The sequence below is a fragment of the Gossypium arboreum genome, chromosome 7 (assembly GCF_025698485.1).
Source record: "Gossypium arboreum isolate Shixiya-1 chromosome 7, ASM2569848v2, whole genome shotgun sequence".
Taxonomy (NCBI): Eukaryota; Viridiplantae; Streptophyta; class Magnoliopsida; order Malvales; family Malvaceae; genus Gossypium; species Gossypium arboreum.
In genome coordinates this window covers 52,466,513-52,475,030 of record NC_069076.1, presented here as the reverse complement: position 1 = coordinate 52,475,030, position 8,518 = coordinate 52,466,513, and positions in this window count along the sequence as shown.

The following is an 8,518-nucleotide window of genomic DNA, read 5'->3' as shown; positions in this document are numbered from 1 at the left end:
ATGAAAAGGGACATTTCTGAATTTGTAACTAAGTGTTTGATCTGTCAACAAGTAAAAGTTGAGCATCAAGTGCCTTCAGGATTACTCCAACCAATAATGGTGCCTGAGTGGAAATGGGATAGGATTACCGTGGATTTTGTAACTGGTTTGCCACTGACTCCTAGAAAGAAGGATGCTGTCTGGGTAGTAGTTGATAGGTTAGCAAAGTCGGCTCACTTTATACCGGTATGTACCGATTACTCACTTGATAAATTACCTGAATTATATATTGCTGAAATTGTGAGGTTGCACGGGGTACCTATGTCTATAATATCAAATAGAGATCCGAGGTTTACCTCGAGATTCTGGAAAAAGTTACAAGAAGCTTTGGGTATAAAATTGAACTTTAGTACCGCGTTTCATCCACAAACAGATGGTCAGTCGGAAAGAGTAATCCAAGTACTCGAAGATATGTTTAGATGCTGTGTTTTAAAATTTGAAGGCAGTTGGGAGAAATATCTACCTTTGGTTGAATTTGCCTACAATAACAGTTTTCAGTCGAGTATACAGATGGCACCATACGAAGCCTTATATGGTTGCAAGTGTCGGACTCCTTTATATTGGACCGACCTTAGTGAGAAATAGATTCACGGAGTTGATCTAGTTAAAGAAACCAAAGAGAAAGTAAAAGTAATTCGGGATTGCTTGAAAGCTGCTTCAGATCGACAAAAGTCATATGCAGATTTAAAAAGAAAGAGATTGAATTTCATGTGGGTGATAAAGTGTTCTTGAAGGTGTCACCATGGAAAAAGATTCTGAGATTTGGCCGAAAAGGCAAGTTGAGTCCGCGTTTTATTGGGCCATACGAGATTATTGAGAGGATTGGACCAGTGGTATATCGGTTGGCATTACCGGCAGAATTAGAAAGAATTCATAACATGTTTCATGTATCAATGTTGCGATGTTGCGATGTTATTGTTCTGATCCTTCACATTTGATTTCTCCAATAGAAATTGAGATTCGTTCGGACTTGACCTATGATGAGGAATATTTAAGATTTTGGCTCGAGAAGTAAAACAATTGAGAAAAAAAAGTATAGCTTTAGTGAAAGTGTTATGGCAAAGACATGGAGTAGAAGAAGCTACGTGGGAGCCGGAGGAAGCCATGAAAAAACAGTACCCAAATCTTTTTACTGGTAAGATTTTCAGGGACGAAAATCCCTAAAGGGGGGAGAGTTGTAACGGCCCGATTTAGGGCCAAAATGGAACAGTGGTTTCGAAATCATGAATCCGAGAATTTATTATTTTGATTAAGTTTTAGTGTTTATATTATGATTGCATAATCGTGTGAGAATTTCGTTGTAAAATTTTATCGATTAGGTGTTTAATTTGACGTTTAGGACTAAATTGAAATAGGTGAAAAATGTGTGTGTTCTAGTTCATAAAGTACTTGATTGAAATGGGGGTTTTAATTAGAGGTCCTTAAATGGAAATTAGACCATTATACTTTATATGGGCAAAAATTTGGACATGGATGGAATTTTTAGAAAATTTAGTAGTAAGGGCATTTTGGTCATTTGCATAATAAATGAAATAAAATGGGAAAAATAACACAAAAATGTGTTCATTCTCATTTAACTTGGCCTAAAATTGCATGTTCTCCATAGCTAGGGTTTGTTTCAAGCTTTCAAGCTCAATAGTAAGTGCATTCAAGCCCCATTTTTAATGTTCTTTACATTTTTGAAATCCTCGTAGCTCGGTTTACCTATTTCTACCATTATTTTGAGTTAGGGTTTATGTTTAAAAATTTACCCATCAATGATATGCATTTATTTTGATGTTTGATGGTAGAATATGAATGTTTGAGGTTAGGAGAACGATCTTTTCTAAGCGATTTTTAGCGAAAACGAGCAAAACGGTATAATTGGTAAAAATACCTAATGCTCATAAGAACATGTTAGAGTGAGATTTTGATGTTGTTATAGAAGAGAAATATGTTCAGCATGTCATAAAACATAAGAATAAGGGCTGAAATTAAATTTCTGAGCCTAGGGGAAAAATCATAATTTTGTAAAAGTTAGGGGGCAAAAATGTAATTTTTACATAATGTGATTTTTGGATTGAAATAAATAGTATGAGTGTTAAATGAGCTAAATGTGTTGCTATAGATCAAGAAAGGCGTGGAATCGACCTCGAACGAGGGAAGGAAAAGGTTTTGGACTTAATTGCCAAATTTCCATATTTTGCACCGAGGTAAGTTTGTATGTAAATAATATATTAACTTCATTTACATTTTTTTATTTCAGCCTATTTTATATATTTTAGTTGATTTTAAATCATAAACCGACTATTGGAAGAATGGAAATAAGTAATAGTGAGAGAAATCCCGGTTGAACTTTCGGAAAGATTGAATAATATAGATGAAATGTAGCTAGGTCACATGTATGGTGCTAAGTGCACATCATGTGTACAAGAGAGCTACAAGACACTATGTAGTAGCTAGGTCACATGTGTGATACGGGATGTATCCCATATAGACAAGAGAGCTACGGGAGAGGGTAAATGTAGCTAGGTCGCATGTGTGATTCCAAGTGAAGGACATCATGTAGACAAGAGAGCTACGAGATAAATTGGCTAGGTCACATGGGTGGTACTAAGTGTTCACCATGTGTACAAGAGAGCCGAATTATATGAAATATGATGGTGGAGCTGTGTGCTGAAACCACTAAGTATCGAGGATTGATCTGAATTGTTCAACGGGATGATTCTATAGTGACATTGTAATCATGAACCTACACTTGTGATGTATGAAATGTGGTTAAAGTGAATTGTGATATGTAGGCTAAATGAGGTAAATACAAAGAAAGTGTGAAAGAGTGAATTAGCAATAATACTGTTTTGGACGGTTGCAGTGACGTGAATTTGAAAAATCACCAAAAATAGTAGGAATTTAATTAGAGGCTTAATGAGATATACATTTAAAGTTTAATGAGTCTACTTTCATGTAAAAGAATCGTAGCAAGTAAAGGAACTCTATAATTTGAGATATTTATAATTGTGTGTGACTTGCTCAGAATGACTATGTGATCCCCTGTTCTTACTTTGAAAAGTCATTAAAAATTGTACAAAACTAATTAAGAAATATAGTTTATATGTATAGATTCCTTATTGAGTCTAGTTTTAAATGAAATAGATTCCATGGCTATTTGAATTTTTTACTCGGAGAAATTCAATTCGTAGTGAACAGAGGTCAGATCAGTCGAGCTGTATAACAGGGGAAACTTTAACTAATAAACTGTACTAATTGGCTGGACCAAAAATTCTAGAAAATATTAGTAAAAATTAATATGAGTCTGGTTTCATGAAAATTTTACAGAATTGAATTTCGAGTTTTGTAACTCGAGTTATGATTTATTTAGTGAGTATGACGCAGTAGAGATAGCTTGACCAAAGAGGAGCAAATGGTGAAATTAAAAGTAGATACACTTGAATTATTGTGTAAACATATTAGATTCTTATTCATTATTTACATACTTGCTTACTAAGCTATAAGCTTACCCTCTTTTCTCTCTTTTGTTTTATAGTGTCATCCAGCTTGCATAGGAGTCAAGGATCGTTGAAGATCTGCCTGCACTATCAATATTTTTGGGTATTTGAACTAAACATTTTGAATTATGGCATGTATAGTAGACTTAGTTATTTTGTTACGTGTCATAATTGTCTAGGTCTTAAAATATTAAGTATAGTATTTAACCGATTATTTTGTTCGAAGCCTTTGAAATTTGCTAATATTATTAAAGGCATATGTTATAATGATTCATGATCTAATTGTATGCCATATTTTTTTTGTTTTGGTTTTATTTAATGGTATGTATTATGATTCGGTAATACCTCGTACCCTGTTCCAGCGACGGATACGGGTAAGGGGTGTTACAAATATAACATGGCTTTGGCTTTTATTTTATTTATTATTAACTTTAATTACCTATTTACCTTTTTACCCTTTAAAAATATTACTAAATAAACCAAATGCCACTCCACTAACCTCCACTATCTCATAAATGGGCTATTTACCACATAAGGACCTTCTCTATTTCATTCCATAGCCATTTAATACTTTTAACTTATAGAATTCAACTTTTACGCTTTACGCGATTTAGTCCTTTTTACCGAATTAACCACTCAAACGGTAAAATTTCTTTACAAAATTTTCACACGAATATTATATCATACTGTAAAACCGTATTAAAATAATAAAATAAATATTTTTGACTTCAGATTTGTGGTCCTGAAACCACTGTTCCGACTGACCCAAAAACGGGCTATTACAAAATACATGTTCGTTGTTAGTTAAACAATGTTTGCAGGGTGATTTTTGATAAAGAAAACATCAAATAGGGACTTATTTGAAAAAGTCTATAAAATGTGTAGAAAAGTGTGTGTAATGCCCCAAATATTTAGTGATTAAATCTGTATGTTATGTTGTATATTGGCTTGCTTGCTTTAATGGTTAAGTGCTTTGGGAAGTGTCGAGAAGTCTTGGGTTCAAGCCTGGGCATGGGCAAAAGTTTTGTTTTTTTTCAAGGAATTAACCCTGTCTTTTGGCAGTGGGATTCTTAAATTTATGTGGTTATTTCTTAACATAAGAAGCCTGTTGGTTAAGGGGATGAGTGGTGCGTTGAGGAGGCTAGAGGTCAGGGGTTTGAATCCAGGTGGGGGCAATAGAGTGTTTTTATTTTGCTGCAAGTGTGGTGGAGGTGTTTTAGGTTAGTTAAAACTCTAAGGAGTTTGAAAGGGGTTCAAATTGGTAGGGTGAGAGATTATAGGAGGGATTTGAGGAGTGGATCAATGAGTGGGGGGAGTGGTAGTTGTTTGCCGAAAGTGGGATTCTCCTTGTGCCAAAATCGGTCATAGGCAAAATCGTAACTATTTCTCTGTTGTTTCCTTCCTCTCTTTTGGTTGTGCTTTTGGTAGCCGAACATTTTCTTGACCATTCGGGTTTTTGCATTTTGTGATCGTGTTTTATATCAATTACTCTTTTGGTTAAGCCGACTCCTTTTTCTTACTCTACTTTTCTACCTTGCGTGTTCTCTCTTGTAATATTTTGGCCGAATACCTCCTGTCCCCTCCTCTCAATTTTCTTGAGATTATTACTTCCCTCTTTTGTTTAGTATGCTTTGGTCGATTCTCTCTTCCTTCATCCTCTCAATATTTCTTTTCCTTTCACCTTGTTCTTAGGCTGAATACCTCATTATTTCTCTCCATCTCTCTCTTGTTTCGATTTTTGGGTAAGTGCTCTTGACTTTTCTTTTCCTTACTTCTTACTTTCAGCTTTCTTCTTTTTTCACTTTATATGGTTATCTGAACATTCCAATGCAGGTGTAAGTGCAGTTGCTTGTTCTCTTTATTCTGTCAATAGCTTTCCCCTCTAACATTTGCTGTTCTCTATCAGTTGCTGTCAGGGGTGATTGGGCGTGCTTTGTGTAGGCTAATTTCTGCATCCCTTCACTCTTAGTTTTACATTTTGGTAAGTTGCATACTGGGTTCAAGTTATTTACGTTTAAGGTTCTAGTTAACAGCTTAGGTTTTAATGCAGATCTTTGCCAAGGATCTTGAAGTAAATCTTCGTCAGTGGGATAAGTGGGCTAAAACGCTTTTGTCAATCAAGGCAGGTAATAATCACCGTGTTGGGATTAAGTGTTATTAAGAGGGTGTTTAACCCTAGCATTTAAAAGACTGATTGTATGTCATGTATGAATATAGGCTGTGGTGCTTGTAGACTTTTAGCATTCTTCGCAATCAGATGTGTAATCACACTACGATAATTGTTAATCGAAAAAAGCCAGAAAATATGTCTATTGACGCTACACGAGCGTGCTCTCGCTTGTGTGGTGGTTCGAACCATAAAACATGGGCGTTACACAATAGAGGCCACCAGGAGCGATTTCATAGGCTTAGGTCGTTTTGGGCTGCGTTGAGCCGAAATGGGTCATATGGGCCCACAAGTTGTAGGCCCACACGGGTATACCACACAGACGTGTGGAAATTATTGGGCCAGGCTGTGTAGTTTGCAAGGCTAAGGCCATTTTTGGGCTTATTAGGCCACATAGGTTGTAGGCCTACATGGGCCGTGTTATGGGCTTTGGGTCCATTTCCACTGTTTGACCGTTAAGGTTGCACGGCTCACCCGAGACGACTGTGGACCTATTGTTGGGTTAGTAAGTACGCTTAGACCCCATACTAATGAAATGACTGTTATAACCCTAAGAGGTAAAATGATTGATATACCCCTACGATATGTTTAACTGTATTCGAGCATAACATTTTGCATACACGTATGATATTATGACATGACATGTTGCATGGGGTTGGGTTTGATTTATTTGGAGGAAGTGTGCTATACTGGCAGCTCTACTGCAAATACTGTTTAGTGCCGCAACCGGTGCTATATTTGGAGTGTAGGGATGGGTGGGTTGATTTTATTCCAATATAGAGTGCAGGGTTGGACGGAGTGGAGTGTAGAGGATGGATGGGTTGGACTTCTGTATGCATTTCTGATACTGTTACTGTAATGGGCTAAGGCTCACACTGGTGCTGTTACTATAATGGGCTAAAGCCCACATTGATATTGGACTGTCACTGAAATGGGCTTAGGTTCAAACTGTATTTGCCTACTGATTGACTGATTATTAAAAAGGGAATGCACACTGAGTTTTCATACACTCACCCTTCTGCTTTCCTATGCAGGTAAACCTTAGGCGGGTTGGTGCTGCGAGGGACTCGATGGAGGCCACACAACTGCTTTTGCTACTGTTTATTTTATTTGGGTTTTTGTTATGTAATAAGGCCTCTTTAATTTTTACTTTAATTTGGGATTACTCACTTTGATTTATACCTGCTAGTAGTAGAACGCAAAATTGCAAAAGATAAATGTTTTAAAAACATCACGCCATTGCAATATATATTTCAAAAGCTTCAGTAACAAACAATGTCTTTAAAGTGTAACAACCTAAAATGATTAAACGTTTGCTAAACCTACTAGAGCTTTTCACTTAAAAGTTTTGTAAAAGATCACTACGAAAGATTTTTATATAGTACGAACTTTTCTAATAGAACGACACTTTTCAAAATACACTTCAATGTGACATCGCAGATTCAGCCATAACGTCTAGGCCGGGTTTGGGGTGTTACATTTAGTGGTATTAAAGCCAGGTTACAAAACTCGACTGTGGATTTGGGTTTTTTTTTTAAACTTAAAATTTCGAAAAAGAATTGTTTTCAATGATTTAAAAATAAATGGAAGTGTTTTACTGAATGTGTGGCACACCGAGTCTCTAGCGCCGATCCTATAAGTACTCTGAAACTATTACTTGAGTAAATTGAAATACTGAGATTACTCATAGACTGTACTGAGACACTTTGTTAGGGTAATCTAAAACTGTAGTAAGACTATGATCTGCGAAAACAAAAAAATCTGAATTATTGAGACTATTCTCATAAAACATTCATTAATAAACACTAAAATTGTAAAACTGATGCATAAAACTGTTAAAACAAATAAAGCGTAATTTGATAATGAGCACTAGAGGTACTCGTGGAAGGGGGTACCAGAGGCCGCGGCGGAGGCCGTGGAGGTGCTCGAGCTGGATCGTAGGCTTCGGGCCATTTGCCTAACAATGAAGCTAGAGAGGCACCGACTTCACCTATAACTGAAACTGGGTCACACGATCATGCAGCTAGGGACAACGCACTGTCCCGAGCTATGTTGGGAATTTTAGAAAGGGTCGCTGGGCCTAATACTGGTACAATGGGTCGTGGGTCAGTGATGAAACTACTCAGGTCTAATGGGGCTGAGATCTTTAAGGGTATCGCTGGAGCTGCCCCTAATGTGGTTGAATATTGGATTGAGCCACAGAGAGGATCATGGATGACCTTGACTGCAGCCCAGAACAAAAACTAAAAGGTACAGTGTCATTGTTACAAGATGAAGCCTATCAGTGGTGGCTTACAGTGAAAGAAAGTACTCAGCCCGACCAGTTGACTTGGGAATTTTTCAAGAATGCGTTCCAAAGGAAATATGTGGGCCCTAGTTATGTGGATGCCCGGAGGAGGGAGTTTCTGAAACTGACCTAGAAGGATAAATCTTTGGTTGAATATTAGGCAAAATTTGTGCGACTTAGCTACTATGCGCGTGGGATAGTGGCAACTGAGTATGAGCATTGTGTTCATTTCGAGGACGGCCTCAGAGATAATCTACGAGTTCTAATAGCTCCACAGAGGGAGCGACATTTTGCTGTGTTAGTGGAAAAGGCAAAGATCACCGAGGATGTGAAGCGTGCTGAGTGCTAGAATCATGAGAAGGACAAGGGAAGGAGCAAGAGGGTTTGGGAGCCCTCAAGTTCAGCTGTGGGGCCTAAGAAGAAGGCCAAGTTTGATGGGTCGATCAAAGTTAGGGACCCTGTTGTTGCTACTGGATCGTAGCCTTGTGCTGATTATGGAAGACACCATCAGGGTGAGTGCTGGAAGAGGTTAGGGGCATG